The following is a 17,536-nucleotide window of genomic DNA, read 5'->3' on the forward strand; positions in this document are numbered from 1 at the left end:
GAAGGGAAGGGAAGGGAAGGGAAGGGAAGGGAAGGGAAGGGAAGGGAAGGGAAGGGAAGGGAAGGGAAGGGAAGGGAAGGGAAGGGAAGGGAGGCACCACACAGTCCTTTGCTCTCCCTCTCCTCCCAGTGAGATGAGTGAGAGAATTGGGGAAAAAAAAGAACTAATGGATTTAGATAAAAACTATTTACTAAGACAGAAAAAGAAGAGGAAATAAGCACAGGCAATTGCTCTCCACTCACTGACCAGCGCCCAGCCAGACCCCAAGTAGCTTCTGCCCACGAGACCAACTCTCCACCCTTTTTCAAGGTGTTTTTTTCATGTCATATGGTATGGAAGATCTCTTTGACCACTTCAGGTCAGCTGCCCTGGTTCTATCCCCTCCCAGCTTCTTGTGTCTCCTCAGCCCCCCTTCACTAGCAGGACAGTGTGAGAAGCTGAGAAACTGAAATATCCTTGGTTCTGACCAACACTGTTCAACAACAACCAAAACATTGGTGTGTTACCAACATCGTTTTTTTCGTAAACATAGCATCATATGAATGATACGAAGGAAAGCATGATATGAAGGAAAAATCAACTTTGTCCCAGATGAAATCAGGACAAGAATAAAAATTGATATTATTTGCAGAACCCAGTAGTGCAGAGGTAAAATAATAATAATAATAAATTATTAATTATTATATGATTATTTAAGTTCCTCACCTCATTGGAATAACTCAGGAAAACAGAATGCTGAAGAAAAATATCAGGTTGTCAAGCTGACAATTTTGCTTTGAATCTTCAGGCAAATATTACAGAAAACTTATTTTATTGACCCACCTACTGAATTTCAAAATCCAAAGGGCTCAAAATATGTGAAAGCCTTCTTCAGTCTAGCTAAAACACTGTAAATTGAGTTATACAAGTTTTGTCTCAGAAAAGAATTTTCTTTCACATAAACTGTTTTCCATTAAGTAACATAATGTTTTGACATAACTCCCATGAATTTAAAGATTTCACTAGTGACATTCCTGTTATTCTCTGAGTCCTCAAAGTTAACCAAAGGAAAGTTATAATTAATTTGAAAGCAGAAAGAAAATAAGAAGTTGCTTAATGAACATTTCAAACTTCATGTTTTATTTGTATTTATTTCACATACACACAAAAAATAATGAAGAATACTCTGAAATACTTCATGAAATAATTCCCTGGTTTTAGATACCTTTCCTAACAGATAAACCCATCCTTACACTAAATTCTTAGAATTATAAATCATCAAAATGTGCTCAGGGACATGATTTAGCAGTGAGCTATTAGAGTTAGGGTGGGATAGCTAGGTAGCAGTTGGACTTGATGGTCTTTTCCATCTAAGGTCTTTTCCAATCTGAGCAATTCTATGATTCTATGATTCTATAATCTATATAAAATGGAGTGCAGTAGACAACAACAATCATTTGCAAAGCAAAACAAAAGAAAAAAAAAAAGAAGCCACATTTTTGGTGATTGATGCTGTATTTTTTTTCAATAGAGGCCTCAGGCACTTTCAGTTAAACCCCACTCTAGTAACTTCTCAATTCTTATAGACCACAAATACAGTGAAAGGCAAAACTCTCCCACCTTAGGTAGAAGAGCTGAGTGAAATATTTCATATATTCTGTAATCTCAGAAAACCTCTAAACTATTGGCGAAGTTCCACAGTCAGAAAGTGGTCAGAATGTCATCTCCTCAAACATGTATGTGAACAGTGAGAGGAACAGAGAGAGTAATTTAGAGCTCACACTTCTACCCTGCCTGTAGGTAAGTCACTACAGAGGTAACATCCCCTCCTCTGTGCTGTGAACCCTATTGACATCAACTTGTGTGAAAAAGAGTGTGGCTTGCCTACAGTGGGGAAGCTGTTTGCTTTTCTTTGACAGCCAAATGACACATCCCTTCCAAGAGCAAGCCCTGTTGAATAAAAGAGTGAAACACCTACTGTTATCCACAGAGAAAGCCACTACACCCCTACAGAATGACATGGGTAGTTCTTATTGTACTCTCATGGTTCTGTGAGATGAAGACATTGATGAGCCTTTCTTCAAATTGAATGCCCATTAAAAAGCAGAGAGGATCTGGGAGAAAAGAAACCATGCTACATGTGCTGTAGTTTCACGTGACACTACAGCAGAAATGTTGTAATCTCCAGCTATAACTACATTTGAACTGATGTTCTATCAGCAGTAGTTAACTTCCCATGATGAATATTCATTAATAGATTTGGGGGAGAAAAAATGAAGAAAATAAAAAGAAGTTTTTCAGAAGTCAAAGGTATAAACAATTTAAAAAAGATACCAAAATCTTTCGCGTTTTTGTGGCTGACTCCACAGAAGAATTACGTATTCTTAATCTTTATTCATACATACATAGAATCATACTGGAGAGATGAGGGAGAAGTCATGTTTCTGATCCTCAGTATTTATTCATTCACTCTGTGAAGAACTAGATAAAGTTTTTTGCCTGCCTCCATTTTGATGAGTTATCAAACATGCTCAATTAATTTCTTTCTACTCTCATCACACTTAGGGGTAAGTTACATTTCAGACCAGAATATTTTTACCAACTTCAACATTGGACTGTCATTTCATTGGTGCATCTGAAGTTATTTTAGAAGTGTCAAAAAATAGCAGGGCAGACAATTTCTTTTCTTCCAAATTTTTCCCACACTTGTCCCAGAAATACTGCATACATGCTGAATCCTTGTCTCATCCTCTGGTTGACAGAAAACCATTTGCTGTAAAGTCTTTCTATTCACACTCTTCTCTCCTGTTGCTGACAGAAACTTGTGATCAGTTCGGTGAGAGAGCTTAGAGTTCCCACATCTGGAAGCCTAGAGCTGGTCAAGACAGATGGTGTCAAAATTTTTGAGAAGCTGAACACATGATCCATGTATGATTGTACTGCCCTCCTTTTATCAGAAATGTTACAGATGGTTGTGATTAGGTCATATGTGCCTTCTCTCTGAATCCACTCTTTAACTTCATGGAATCTTTCATCATATAGACAAGGACTTTGTTCTTAGGCAGAATCTGGAAGATGTTATGATTGTAATAACACTTTGCTATGCTGTCTTTTCTTTGCTGAGGGCAAAAAGATTACCTCTGTCCAGTTATTTTTCTGGTTATCCTGAGATCAGTGCAAATTTCTCACATGAGATCAGCTCTGATCACCAATTGCTTTTATTGGTTCTTATAATACATTAGCTACTGTTGTTCCTTAAAAATGAGCACATAGTCAGTTACTCTTACCCAAATAAAAGCTTTTTGCTCTTTTTGTCATCCTATTTGGTGAATAGCTCTGAGGAAGCATGTGGACTTATGGATTCAGCAAGATTTTTAATACTAGTAGCTTTAAACTCAGAGCACAGCTAATGCCTATAGCTTGTCTCAACTTTGCAATTTGGAGATTCTCCATATTTACACAATAAGAGGCTGGGTAGGTAAATGCAGTTATGTCGAAAGTGCAGTTTTTACATCATTAAACTACTATACTGGATTCTGAACCCATTCTATTTACTGGAGATCATGATCATGTAACGCCAAGAGGCAGGAGAGAAAGATAACTCTTCAAAGCGGCCAAATAAGAGAAAGGTGCATGCAGATTTCTTTTAAATATATATATGCATATAGATTTGATTGCTTTTCAGATTGACGTTGTTATGTCAATGTGAGACATTGTTATGGCCCTTTGGTATGCTTGCATTATCTATCATTCTTCATAATTCCTGATTCCTGATTCAAGTAATTGGCTTAACAATACATGCACGGTTTGACTGATGGTCAATCCATTAGTAAATGGAAAACTACGTCTAGCAGGAATAAAAATTTTAAATCATCAAACCTAAATAAGATGAGTAAAGGATGATGTTTAAAAAAAAAAAAAAAGAAAAAGATTATCTGTTGCATATGTAGCCCAATTATATTTGCAATTAATCTTATAATGCCACCAAAAAATCACAGGATTACAGCCTTAAACCATGTAAGTAGGGAAAAAAAAAATTGACTGTGAACTAAAATAAGAAATAATTTAAATTTGAATTAGAAATTTGACAACAAATTTTAACATAGTGGACACATAATTGCTAGAATGACCCTGCAGGAGGAACAAAACAGGAATTCCCAGTGAAAACAGCCACTGATGCTATCCTTTCTCTCCCTCTTACAGTTGGCTACCTGCACACCAAAGTCTAGGTAGCCTGGCTTGCACTAACTGCAGTAGTGAATGATCAACCCAGCTTTGGGCCTTCGATGTAGATATTTTTTATATAAACAGGATTGTTTGGATTGTTTGGACTGTAATAATTTGCACTTCTTGCAAATTCACAGATTTTCTATCTTGTCCATTTTATATGGATTTATCCCATTTTAATCTATTCCATCTTAAATTTTTGTTACAGAAGCAATTCATAACCCAGTGTAAAGCATCTTCACAGATCCATAGTTCTGGGGGCTTTATTGGTGTGCACCAACATAACTCAAATACCTGAAAGCAACTATTACGTAATTGCATTATACATTATTAAATTGGTGATAAAACTACAACAGTAGTGATATGTATTTATATCCAACATATTCATGCTGGCTGTGGAAGGAGAGTGCAAAAATACCACAGATTTCCTTATGAACTTGCAACCTGTGAGAAAAGACACATCACTGATACTGCTTTTAGCTGTCAAGATGCTGGTATGTCCTTGGTACTTCCTCTATGATCTGATCCAAATGCTGCTGAGCTTCTGATGAGTTAACAGCTTGGTATAACAAGTCATATTAGATGATTTAATTGTCTCTTTTGGGCTTTAAAGTTAATGCTATGGGGACACAATTGTTTTCTTATGATTCGTGTGGAAGGAATCCAACCTATTTCTGCAAACAAGAAGTACCTCCCATGGATATTCTTCATCATACTCACCACCTTCCATGGAAGCATGCATGACCATTGAAGTGTTGTATTTTCTTGCTAAACAGATCAGAGCAGATCTTCTTGTTCTCAGTTCATATTGTATAAAAATTTGGTAGACGTCAATTATGTTATTAGGTTATTAACAGATCCATGCAAAACTCGAGCAACTGTCCCTTTATAGTATAGAATCCATATGTCACTACAAATACATTCATTTCAGATATTTGAATTTTTATTTATAATTGCACTCATATTTTTAATATCTTAGAAAATATGAAAAGACTTTAATCCTCACTGACAAAAGTAAAAATTCATAGCTTACAAGACAATAAAAAAGTAAAATTTCACATTTTCCTGATATTGTTAGTTTCAACATAGAAAGTAGAAATTTATGATGTCTCAACACAATATCTGATAATACTGATTTTTTTTAAATTTATTTTCTCATAAGGATTTATGCACTTATAATCCTTTACAAATAGGTAGATTGTTTTGAGGCCTAGGAAGATGTATTATTATTACATGCTCGCAGTTCCATTCAGCTGGCAAGGAATGAGGGAGTGAACAGGTACCATGAAAAAGTCTTCCTAGATAATAACTAAGAGTTACTTGTATAGCCTTATTTTCCAACCAGAGCTTCTACATGAAGGTGGCCAAATTGTCTCTAGCCAGATGTAATATTCATCACCATGGATGGCTCAAACTATGTTATACCATGAGAAAAATGCCTCAGCCATGGAAAAATGCTTTCCATAGGGGAAAACTAATGTAGAGTTAAGATGACAGACTGACTGGGAGCTATGTGTGGTTAATCTGAGAGGAGGCAGTAGTTTCTTTAGTGGTTGCTTCGCAGAAAAACAGAATAAGCAAAGAGAACAATCTGGGGAAATTTCTGTAGGGGACTACAAGGGTTACTCACTGCTTTTGCTTGACTCTTGTGAATTTTTGCATAGCGGATTGTGACAGAGTAAATTGTCACATGAGAGGAACATCTCTACAGCTGGCTCCAATTAGCCACTAAGCCTTCCAAAAATTATTTACAGTGGGAGAGGCTGGAGGAAAGGGATGGATGGAGGGCTAGAGGAGGAAGCAGTGGCAATACTTTAAGATCCAGATTATTCCAAGAGGAAGAAAAGAAAATCCAAAAAATGACTACATATTAATGATGGCCAAAAATATTTTGTTAAAATAAAATCACAAGAACAGCAGTCTGGGACTATATTTCCCTACGAGTCTTTTCTGCCTGTTTTTGTTTTTCTGAAGGAATGAGAGAATCCGTAAGTGAAAATAGAAGAAGGTTGTAAAATACATATTGGGAAACCACTTAAAAGAGGTGTATATATATATATTTTTTTTCATGGATTCTCCTAATATTAATCAATATGTTGGAATACTTCAGGCTACACAACTACCTGGGAAATACAGAAATATTACAGTTCAATCTATAGGTAGAAAAAATTATTAAACTAAGAGAATATCTTTTAATCTACGTCAAAACACAACTTAGAATTGTTCTGGATCAGCAAAGATCTAGCACTTTTCACTTGTGGCAAGATGTGATAAATATATTTACACTGTGCTTTTCATTTTTCCCTAATCTACTTAAGCTTCAGAACATATCAAATATTCCTTCTATGCAACTGGTTCTTGCAAAAACTGTTTTCTGGCCACTTAGAACATTCCATATTGCATAAGATATGAACAAGGCTTCAATACTTCTTCTAGAGCTTTGGAAAATACACCATTCTGGATTTGCTTCTACAGTTGCTCAGAAGACATCTCAGGCAAAACTATAAGGAAATGTGTTATGAATTAAAGTGAATAATGAGTCTTTCCTCAACATAAATACTTCCATAAGTAAGAAGAAATGAAAAAGTATAAACCAATTTGTATTATTTCCATAAAATATTTCTTCAGTATTCTAGTGGTATAATTGTTTAGAACCATTTTAAATAATCTTTATAGTATTTCACATTTAGTGAATATGATTTACAGCTTCTCCTGAGTGAAATGCCAATCCTATGTGAAAATGAAATAGTTTGTTTAGTAAAAAACAACTATTGCTCACGTCAAGTAAAAAAATGGATTAAAATGTTTGAAAATTCCAGTGAACTTCTTCAAAGTAGTATTAGGTCAAGCACTAAAAATTGTAAATAAGCCTGGAAACAGATAGCAAAGATTTGTTACAACACATTATGTTTTAGAACATAAATGTGTTCTCTGAAGAGTTTAAATAACTCTTTAGAACAACTGTTAACAGTAGAAGTGCTATTTGTCTTTTAGAAAATGCACAGAATTCTTTTTTTGACTGATCCATTTGGAATATTTTAAACACTTAGCAGGTGAAATTATTTTTCCAGATTAATTTATGAAATTTTCTATTATGTTCAATCCATTAAATCTTTGTACATTCATGGAGAATAATCAGATTTCATTAAATCATTACTTCCAAAGTTTTCCAAGGTTTTCAAACTTTCAGTACTAATATAGATACAATTAGATTTTCATCCATTTTTTTCTGAGTCTCTGAGTACTTTACCTGTCTCTACAGTGCTCAGAATGAAAATTGTGTTGTCATCCAATTTATAGTTTCAGCACTTCTACAAAATTCTTCTGAAATTTCTGTTCTTAAATCCAGAGCAAATCATTCTCTTATGTTTTGTGCATTCAACTTTTCACTCTGTGTTTTGTGCTCAGTCTTTCTTTTTCTGGTTTTAATATGTAGTTTCCTCTTCTTTATGATCATATAACTCAAATACAATTGCTTTCATAACGTGATTGTAATCTTTTCTTCAAAATCTTACCTATGTTCATTTTTGGCTTTCTAAAATCAATCCAATTATACAATGTATTCTTTCACAATGTTTACGAAAAACACTGGATTATTTTATACTGAGATATCCGTAATCATGTAATTTTCTCATCTTCATTACTTAACGGTGTTTGTATAACTCTTGGCATTCATCCCAAAAATTGCATCTTCATATTGTTCGTAATATTTCTAGAGATGATTACAATTAACCATGATTTACTTATTTTTCACAAAATCTTTGCTCTTACTCTTTTACAGTATTACAATATTTTCTAGTTATCATATTTAATTTGCCAAAAAATAAATCTGACATCCACTGAATTTTATTATTTCTTTTACCCTTTTTCCTTTTAAACTGAATTATTTGAAGCTAATATTCCTATATAAGCAGAATGTGGTTGTATGATGTAATAAATGAGTTATTACTGATGTGCTAATCATTGTGAACTGTATAAGACACTTAAACTGGGTGGCAGAAATATCCTTTATGATGTTTCCGTTCTTTCCAGGACTTGAGGGTTTACCTTGTTCTCTGGTTGGATTGCAATGGAGATCTACAGAACAGTATTCCATCTAACTGAACAGAATCAAAGGTTATGAGTTGCACAGATACTTGTTTTAAATATTTTGAGCTCTATAGTAAGCAGAAACTTGTGATGTTTCTCTGCTTCACTCCACCAGAACCCACATAACAAAACCTGAAACTCCTTATTTCAGGGAGAGAAATATCAAGTAATACATTTCTATTTTTTTCAGTATTACTGCAGCAAGACTAATAGGATTGAATTGTCATAGTACAATTCCTTTAATTGTTAATATATTTTAAATGTTCTCACACTCTGCTAGTCCCCATATCAGTTATTCTGCTTTCTTTATTAACTCTTTGACTCTTATTTTCTATTTTCCATATTGTGCATAGTAAGATGCAAGCTCTAGCATATTATAGGAGAGTTAGGGAGAAAGATGTAGACTAGTTTTATATTAATCCCCTCTCACTAATTCCATGTTTGTGCTTAGATCCAGTTGTCATCCCCTAAATCATATTTTGAGGGACCAAGCAGAGACAGAACTAAAATTTCTATTGCTAATGTTGTGGAGACAACATCCCAAAGTGTTAATAATAGACTAAGATGTGTATATATATATATTTCTGAAATAGAAAAAGCATGCACAATCTCACCAAGTTTAAAATAAAAGAAAAAAAAATAAACTTTCTTGTCACTCAAAAAAAAAAAAAATCCACTCTCCCCCCCCAAAAAAAATCAGGAGAACTGTGGCAAGATATTCCTTACATCAGCCACTAAACTTTGCTTTATGTGGGCAACACAGTGTTAAAATCATCTCTTCACACTTGCTGCAAAAGTAAGAATTGGTTTCAGTTATTTAAGTTGAAATAGCTGTATTACTTTCTTGGAATAGAGATGGAGGATGTCAAAGGGCATTCCTAAAGCTCAAAAAAAGCATTAATAGAACCTCCAATATTCTTGCACTCAGATTTAAACTCTTCTTTTGAAATCTTTGTGGCAGCCAGAAAACTTGGTCTTGGAACCATTCTTGCTCACACCCTGGAGGGTGAAGAGAAGATCATTACATATATTCCTAGTCTGCTGACTTAAGTGGAATGAAATTATCTAGTCTTTAAAGCAATAGAAGCACCATTTACAGTCAGGGCCCTGCGGCAGTATGACCCTTCTTTCTCTAAGCTGTATCTATTGGCAATGCCAGTATGACACTCACAGCTTAGACTCCACCTTCTCTCCTCATTACAAATGACCTTCTTTGTAGTCCTGGACCCTCCATGTTTTTGACAGTTGCCACACAGTGCAAGAAGGAAAAAAACAGCATGTCTATGGAAGGTGTATTTAAAAATCATTCCTGTGTGTCAGTCAGAGACTAAAGGAGCCACTTCTTGTCCTGTATCCAACTCATATACAATGTACTGAACAGCTTCCCACAAGGATTTTCTGTTGAAGATAGTAGGAAATGTCAAGGAAAGATTAGAAATGAAGCATTGAAAATAGCAAGTTCTTTTCTTTCAACTTATATAAAAAATGTATTTCTGTGAAAATACTCACTTTAGCTGTTGTTGAGTCATTAGTATCTCTGCTGTACAAATGCAGATGAAGCTCTTCTTTCATGTTTCCAGTTAAAGTTCAAATACATAAACAGGGCAGCAAGAGAACTCTGTCTCTTCCAAAGACTGGCTACAAGACTGTGCCTCCAGGGCTTTTAGTCTTATTCCTTTTACACACAGAAAAATCAGATAATTCACCAATCTCTAAAAAAATTCATTGATCTTAGGGACTCACCCTTATCTAATTAGAATTTATCCGGAATAGCCTGGTGGCATCTATTAGAACAGATTCAAGGCTTTCACTTTCAAAAACTGATTTAGTCTGGCATTTTTATATTTGCTAATGACTTCAAAGTGTTCTTTTGTTTGCCTAGCAAACACCCTCATCTGATCTGGTCATCTACAGCATCAATTTCAGTTAACTTCAGTGGGAAATATAGACTTTCCTGATTTTCAATTTCAGTTTTGTGCTGGATATTTTCAAATGTTAAAAAACTGACAAAATTTCCGATTTTTTTTTTTCAGTTACCAATTATAACACTGTGAAAATGAACTTTCCAAAAATGAACTTTCCAAAAATGTAAATGACGTTATACAATATGCTGAGGATTTTATAGCCCAGGTCTTTATAGCCTACGTCTTTAAGAAATAAATTCCTTGAAATCTCTGAGTCTGCATCCCTAAGACTAAACTATAGAACTACATTTTGCTATTCTCTACTACAGAAGAACTGTATGGGACACATATGAATTCAGAAAGCCAGTTTCCAACAGCTGAATATCTGCTTATGAGCATTTTGTTAATATTAGGTTTCCAAAGACATATATTATTGACAGTATGCAATATAAAACCCTGTATTTGTAAGTACTTCCACCATCCATATCCTCCTCCAACTACCATATTTGCTAATGGTTAGAGGGAGAAGTCTGGGTTTAAGACCTCAATTTGCTGTTCTTTGCCATCTACATTAAGATACACACCAGGAAACAACAACCATTTCCATTGCTGTTTTGTAGTTTCAGAAGTATAGTTCTTTTAAGGCTCTGTATGAAAAAAATAGTCTTTACCTTACAGTGTGCTTCAAGCTGTAAAAAGTGTTTGAGAGCAATCATCTTGACATGTTAGACTGGCAGAATCTCATGTTTTCAAAGCAAGATGCAGAAGTAAGCAAGCCCTGTAAAGGGTGTAGAGGAGTAGCTTAAATATTATACATCTATTTGGATCCTCAAGAACTTTTTTTTGCTGTCATGTATAAGAAAATAACTGTGAAATTTACTTTAATGCTGAATCGATACTATTGAGTGCCTTGCTGTACAGTTCCAAAGTTAAATCTCCAAGTACTGTGCTAATAATACACCTCTAGACCCATATCCTCCAATTGCTTTAAACCATTCTGTACAATTAATGATTTCTCTTAAAAAGCCCCAAATTTCTAAAGTGTAAATTCCCTCAGAGCATGCATATAGGATGAAGGAATCTCAAATATTTAATGTCAGAAAGAGGAACTAACTACAGGAAGAGCCTGAGCTGAGTATCTTATACACAGAAAAAAAGATTCTGAAATTTTCCCAGGTTTTTAACAGTGGCACTCTGTCTTGCAAGATAGAATTAAAAAATCTAACCTCTTTAATCATGAAATGTGATAGTTATCTGTAGACGATGAGCCTGAAGTAATAGGACCACTTAATGTAGAAAATGCTGCTGTTTTTCATTCTCTGGAATCTCCTGGTGTCCAGCTGATGGGGGTGGGGAAGATAGCCTGTATAGCAATAGTACACAAGGAAAGTGATGTGTTTGCTAAGCTGATCAATACCATGATTAACTTGACCAAGCAAAAGACTGATCAATCTTATTATTGATCAATCTAGCAAACATATTAGTGTGTCTGTGTAGTGTGGCTACACTGTGTCTATTAGTGTTTTATGAGGATATACATGCACCGAGTTATTCAAATGAACTTGCAACAGATGCATACTCTTTGTCCAGAACCAAAGCAGAGACAAATTGATCACAGCCACTTGCACAGAAGGCAGAAAACTGACATAAGATTTATACTTTCAAAAAAAAGAAGATTATTTAAATATAGAATGAAAAATAAATCTTCCCTTATCATGAATTTCTATACTGAGTCCCTATGACAGATAGCTGTACTTCCTAATGCAATTCAGGTCTTGTTTTGGCTTTTTTGAAAAACGTAATGTCTTAGTTCAGTGAAGACATACCAAATAGTTCTGTAATGCCCTCTGAACTTTGCAACATGCCAGATATTTTCTTTCTCCAATGGCAGTGTGGTCTTTAAAGCCATACTTTAAAAACTGATGCAGGCTATGGATTAAAAAAATAAGAAGAAGAAGAAGAAGAAGAATAAAGATCTGGGACTGTATAAGTGAGTTGCTGTTATCCAGCTGGATTCAAATCTAATCAGTCAACTCTTGTTCAAGGTCAGATGTCTGTGAAGATTCATTTTTTTAAAGCAGCTTGAGCATTTGTTGGTTTGCTGCTAAAAAATGTAAATATTCCAGATGGTGGTTTTCAGAGCTTAAAATTTAAGACATTGTAGAGTTGTTTATGTATAGATACATATTTACATAACTGAAAGAATTTATGGTTTTAGACATGCCGTCTACCTTGCTGATTATCAGTCTTTTCTCATTATCTTACTCTGTCTTGTCCTTCAGTTTGTCTGTCTCTCTCTGCATAAATTCAGTCTTTCATGGAACAACTATGATGTCAGTGAAATTAAACAGTGAGTTTTTGCTTGATTTTTTTATTCATAGAAAACTTTAAGGAACTCAGAATGATGCTCCAGTTTGATAGTTCTGGGTTCTTCGCTTCTTTCCAAGAGTTATCACATATTACGTCCAGGACTACTTTTTGGAAAGATGTATATTTAACCGCAGATTAATTCTCCTCGAGAGCTTGGCTATGTCAATAGATGTCACACTCCTCTGAATACCTGACATCAGGGTAGGATATTTAGTTTTGCAACTCAATTAAAATTATTACAATTAGCAGGAACATTTAGATCCCACTCACATGGTGGGATTCTACATCATAGAATCGTAGAATCACAAGGTTGGAAATGACCTACAAGATCACCTAGTCCAACCATCCTTCCATTACCCTTGCTACCACCAGCCTCTAAACCATATCTTGTAGCTCCTCATCTAGACACCTCTTGAGCACTGCCAGGGACGGCGACTCCACCACCTCCCTGGGCAGGCCATTCCAGTGCCTGACCACTCTCTGAGAGAAAAAGTTTTTCTTTATGTCTAATCTAAACCTGCTCTGGTACAACTTGTGGCATTTTCCTTAGGTCCTGTTTGATGCCTGGAAGAAGAGGCCAAACCCCTCCTCATCACAACCTCCCTTCAGGAAGAAAATCTATAGTAACTTCACTGATTCAAATCCAAAACAAAAATGCATTTATACAAATTCAGAGCAAAGGCTCCTAGCAACAGGTAGACCATGAAGTAAGAGTGCAGTACCCGTGATCTAACAGAAACCTGTCTTTAGAGTTCTTGTAGCTGAAAATGAAGCATGGTGGTGAGAAGAATACTTGCTCAAGCTGAGCAACAGACACAGCAGTTCAGCGTATCGCCAGTCACCCTTAATGGACAAATGAACAAAGAATGCTCTGAAAGTAATGCCTCCTATTTTATTATGTTGGCCCACAATATCAGAGATGGATGTTGGTGGTACTGCAGTAGAGGCTATGTCAATAGCCTCTGAACCTTCCCACCAACATTACACTACATGTTATTGCTGTGTGACAGATGGAAGCAGAGAGGCAGTCTGACAAAATGGCATCTGACACGGAAGTGCAGATGGAGCAACTATGTGGCACTGAATTCCTCCATGTGGAAAAAAATGCATCTATTGACATTCACTGACACTTGCTAAGTGTTTATGGAGACCAAGCAGTGGATGTGAGCACAGTGAGCTGGTGGTGCGTTTCAGCAGTGGCAACAGTGACAGTGGGTCGCCTCCTCTAGTGCAGAGTTAACAAGAACAGCATGCAGGCTCCTGTTCATCACTGGTGAAAATGCATAGCTAATAGTAGTTATTATGTCGAAAAATAGTGTTTTGTAGCTGAGAATATTCTCTATTGAATAGTGTTATTTTGCTCTTTGTATCTGTTGTTGTTTCCATGGAAATAAATAGGAGGCATTACTTTCAAAGCCACTTACATATATTAACACTAGGCTAAACTCAAGCATGGTCCTTTCCTCTGGGCTCTTTTATAGGAGACAAGTGGTATGATTATAGTCACTGTGATTGAGTGGTTCTCAGTAGAGGGGGAGGGTACAAATGCTTTCAGAGGTATGCCTTTTCTTGCTCCTATGATGTTCCACCACTGTACACAAAAATCAAGTTTATTGTCTTCAGAAGAGTTTCCTTCTTTTTGGCTGTTGGAGTCCTGCGTTTAAATTTCCACATCTGAGAGTCACAGGATCACAGCATGGTTGAGGTTGGAAGGCAACTCTGGAAGTCATCTGGTCCAACTTACCTGCTGAAGGAGGGCAACCTAGAGGTGGTTGTAAAGACAGCAAATCTTTTATCTCTTTATGTTTCTATTATAGATTTATGCTAACTCCCTTTGCATATTTGAAATGCTTCCTTTCTGGTAAAGAAATGTATTGGTCTGTAGCCTAGAATTTCAATACTTTGTATGAGGACTGCAGAAACTTAAATTGTGAAGGCTTTCTTTTCGGCTGCACTGTCACTCACATGTGTTATTTACATTTACATGTGTAGTGAACAGCCCATCCACATTTCCATTATTTCTTTCCAGCTGGTACTTTATTTCAACTTCTTTAAAGTCAGAGTGTGGCAGATTTGCCATCCATCATTGTCTAAGCGCTCTTAATTTGGCTACAGAGAGTGTGAAAATGGGTTAGAGTGCTGCACTAAGTCACAAATATAGGATCAGACAAGCCTTTGGTAAGGTCTTTGAAACCTGCTAGCTTCAGTCTGAATGAGCTTGAGTGAAAATTACTGATGCTCAGTTTGTAACTTTTAAGACCTCTGCATTTCACATTGCATTTTGAATTAAAGTGAAACCAAAAATTCAGATGAAATACTTTGAATGCCTGAAAGACTGTCCATATTATTAGGCAACACTCGTGTCTCTCAACCTCAGATTAAGTAAAAGTCACTGACAGATGCAGCAGCACAACTAAAAAATTATATAATTCTTCAAACCTGAAAAGACAGAAATGAGAAATCTACCTGGACACAAAGAGCTTGTTTACCCAAGAAGAATCACAGGAAGCATCACACCCATCCAGTACATAAGAGGTGCTGGACCCTCAGCTGTACAGCAACAATGTCCTGAACACTTTAGCAAAGAATACTTTAAAAGACAGTCTGTTCCTCCTGGATTTTACTCATGCAAAATTTCAAAGATCTGCTGAGAGACTTATTGTGACTCTTTCTGTCAGGAAGTGAGTGATAGTGCTTTTTTGACCATGAAAAGCACAGGTTAAAGAAATCCAACACAGATTTGAATGCTTGAAGTCTGCTTTAATTGAAAACTGCCCTCTCTCACAGATGTTTACCGTTTGCTTATTCTTCTTCCTGCAAATGCACATGGAGCTGGAAAGATGTGTACAGTTTCCCAGATGGGTGAAAGAGTAATGTAAATTTAGGAAGCATTTATCTGTTCCTTTCCTTTCATTTTTTTTCCTCCTTTCTCATGTAGCCTCTGCCTTTTTGATTTTATTTTTACTTGAATAATTAATAAAATTTTTTGTCATCTTCACGGTCCATTCAGAATATAATATAATGCTTTGTCAAATATATTGCCAGATAAATATTGGCTTCTAGTCTGGAGCAGCCAAATAGTGTCACTTTTCCTCATGATGTAACAGACATGATTTCCAGTTCTTAAAAGTTTTCAGCAGGTATGTTTGCATGAATGTACAAAAACAGAACCAGCTTCATTCTGCCCATTCTCAGCCTTCCCAGACAAAAGTCAGCTCTAGTCCAGAACAGAGGTATGAGCACAAGGCAGTCTAATCCATATGCTTCATCTTTCAGCAGAGTATATTAGTTTAGACCCAGTGACACATGAAAGCATGTGTCATACTAAATTCAGTGGGTGGACTCAGGTAGATTCATTAAAATATTAAAAATTTTGTCCCAGGTTTGACTCAGACTTAACTGTTTAGTTATTTTTATAGGTCGCCTCCTTCCTTCAAGGCTTTTGTTTATTTGTTTTTTGCTTTTTTGCTTTACTGAGATTCATTTTGTAGTTGACATGACCTGGACAAAGACAATAGAATAGCAAGAACTGGTACTGAATTACATTGCTAAGCACCTTCACTGAATGAGTCAAAAAGAGTTGTAAAATGCTCACTCCAACACAACCACATTTTGATATTAATACTAAATTTCAGACTAACTGGATCTTATTTGTGCTAATCTGATTTTATTTTTTTAAAAGACTATGGATACTTTCATGAGAGCACCATAACATAAGTCAAGCCTCAGTGTCAACTGAGCATCAAAAAAATTCCATGAAATGTTGTGAAAAGTTTTCCAGAAAACTAGAAATGATACACAGTTGAATTTACAAAAAATATCCTACACTACATTTTGAAAGGTGTGAGTGGACTTAATGACACAAATAAATTCCAGTCTTTGTATCACTGAAATTCCAATAGGCTGTTGCTTCTACCTCTTCCAAAGATTTTTATGCAATATCCTCCTCACTTTCTATTGAAGAATATTTATATCCATAAGCTAGGACTCAAGAGAAATGTTGTTCTTTCTGAGACTGTAGTTTGTAGCACTTCTATTTCCTGGACCAGTAAAATCCTTATTACTCATGCTCATCTCTTAATAACCAGGGTGTAACAAGCTAAATCATCACAACAGTGATAAAACTCTATACAAGCATAAACAATACCAAACATTTTCAATCATATCAATAGTTGTTTCTCACTGTTTCTCACAGTTGTTACGCAGTCTCCTGCCACAGAAAGCATTTTTATTTTTATGCTCAACACATACTTTTCCTTATAAACAGAGAACTGGACTTTATAATTGCCCCTCATTCATCAGCTTCATAGACACAATTCAACATCATACACTTGTTTTAGACTCAAGTGACTATCACTTTACCCCATCTGAACTGGTCCTAATACAGTTTGTATTTCTCCTCCAGTATCATTCCTATTACGGCCTGGACAGTCATTCTTGTTCAAGCAGAGATACAACATACCAGCGAAAGGAATTCTCATAATGTCTAGATAAACTGTGACATATTCTGTATCAATCAAATACAGCAAACCTAAGAAATCACAAGTGGATATTCTCCTACTATTACAAAACATTATTATCTTGTCTATCTAACTTTTGGTAACATAATTTCTTGTTACAAGTTAATCTATGAGTATATTTGATAACTGGGAACAACTTTCTAAGATTAATCTGTTTCAGGACAAGGATTTAACTCATACACAAATGTGAATACAAATCACGTTACACTGGTTAACTGCTGCATTTGCTTAAGTAATCCCAGTATGCAAAGGATCAAAAAGGCTGGCACAGTATTTACAAGAATTTACAACAATCTTGTAGTTGGTATTGTTTATATCAGTGTGTAGAAGCCAAGGCAAACTGTTAGTATATTATACTATCCTACTAATTCATTATTCCAAAAATGGCTGCTTACTCATCCTACCATTATTCTAGTTAAAAATTAGCTTGTAGAAAGTCTGTATAAT

Source organism: Gallus gallus, chromosome 2, assembly GCF_016699485.2.
Source record: "Gallus gallus isolate bGalGal1 chromosome 2, bGalGal1.mat.broiler.GRCg7b, whole genome shotgun sequence".
Taxonomy (NCBI): domain Eukaryota; kingdom Metazoa; phylum Chordata; class Aves; order Galliformes; family Phasianidae; genus Gallus; species Gallus gallus.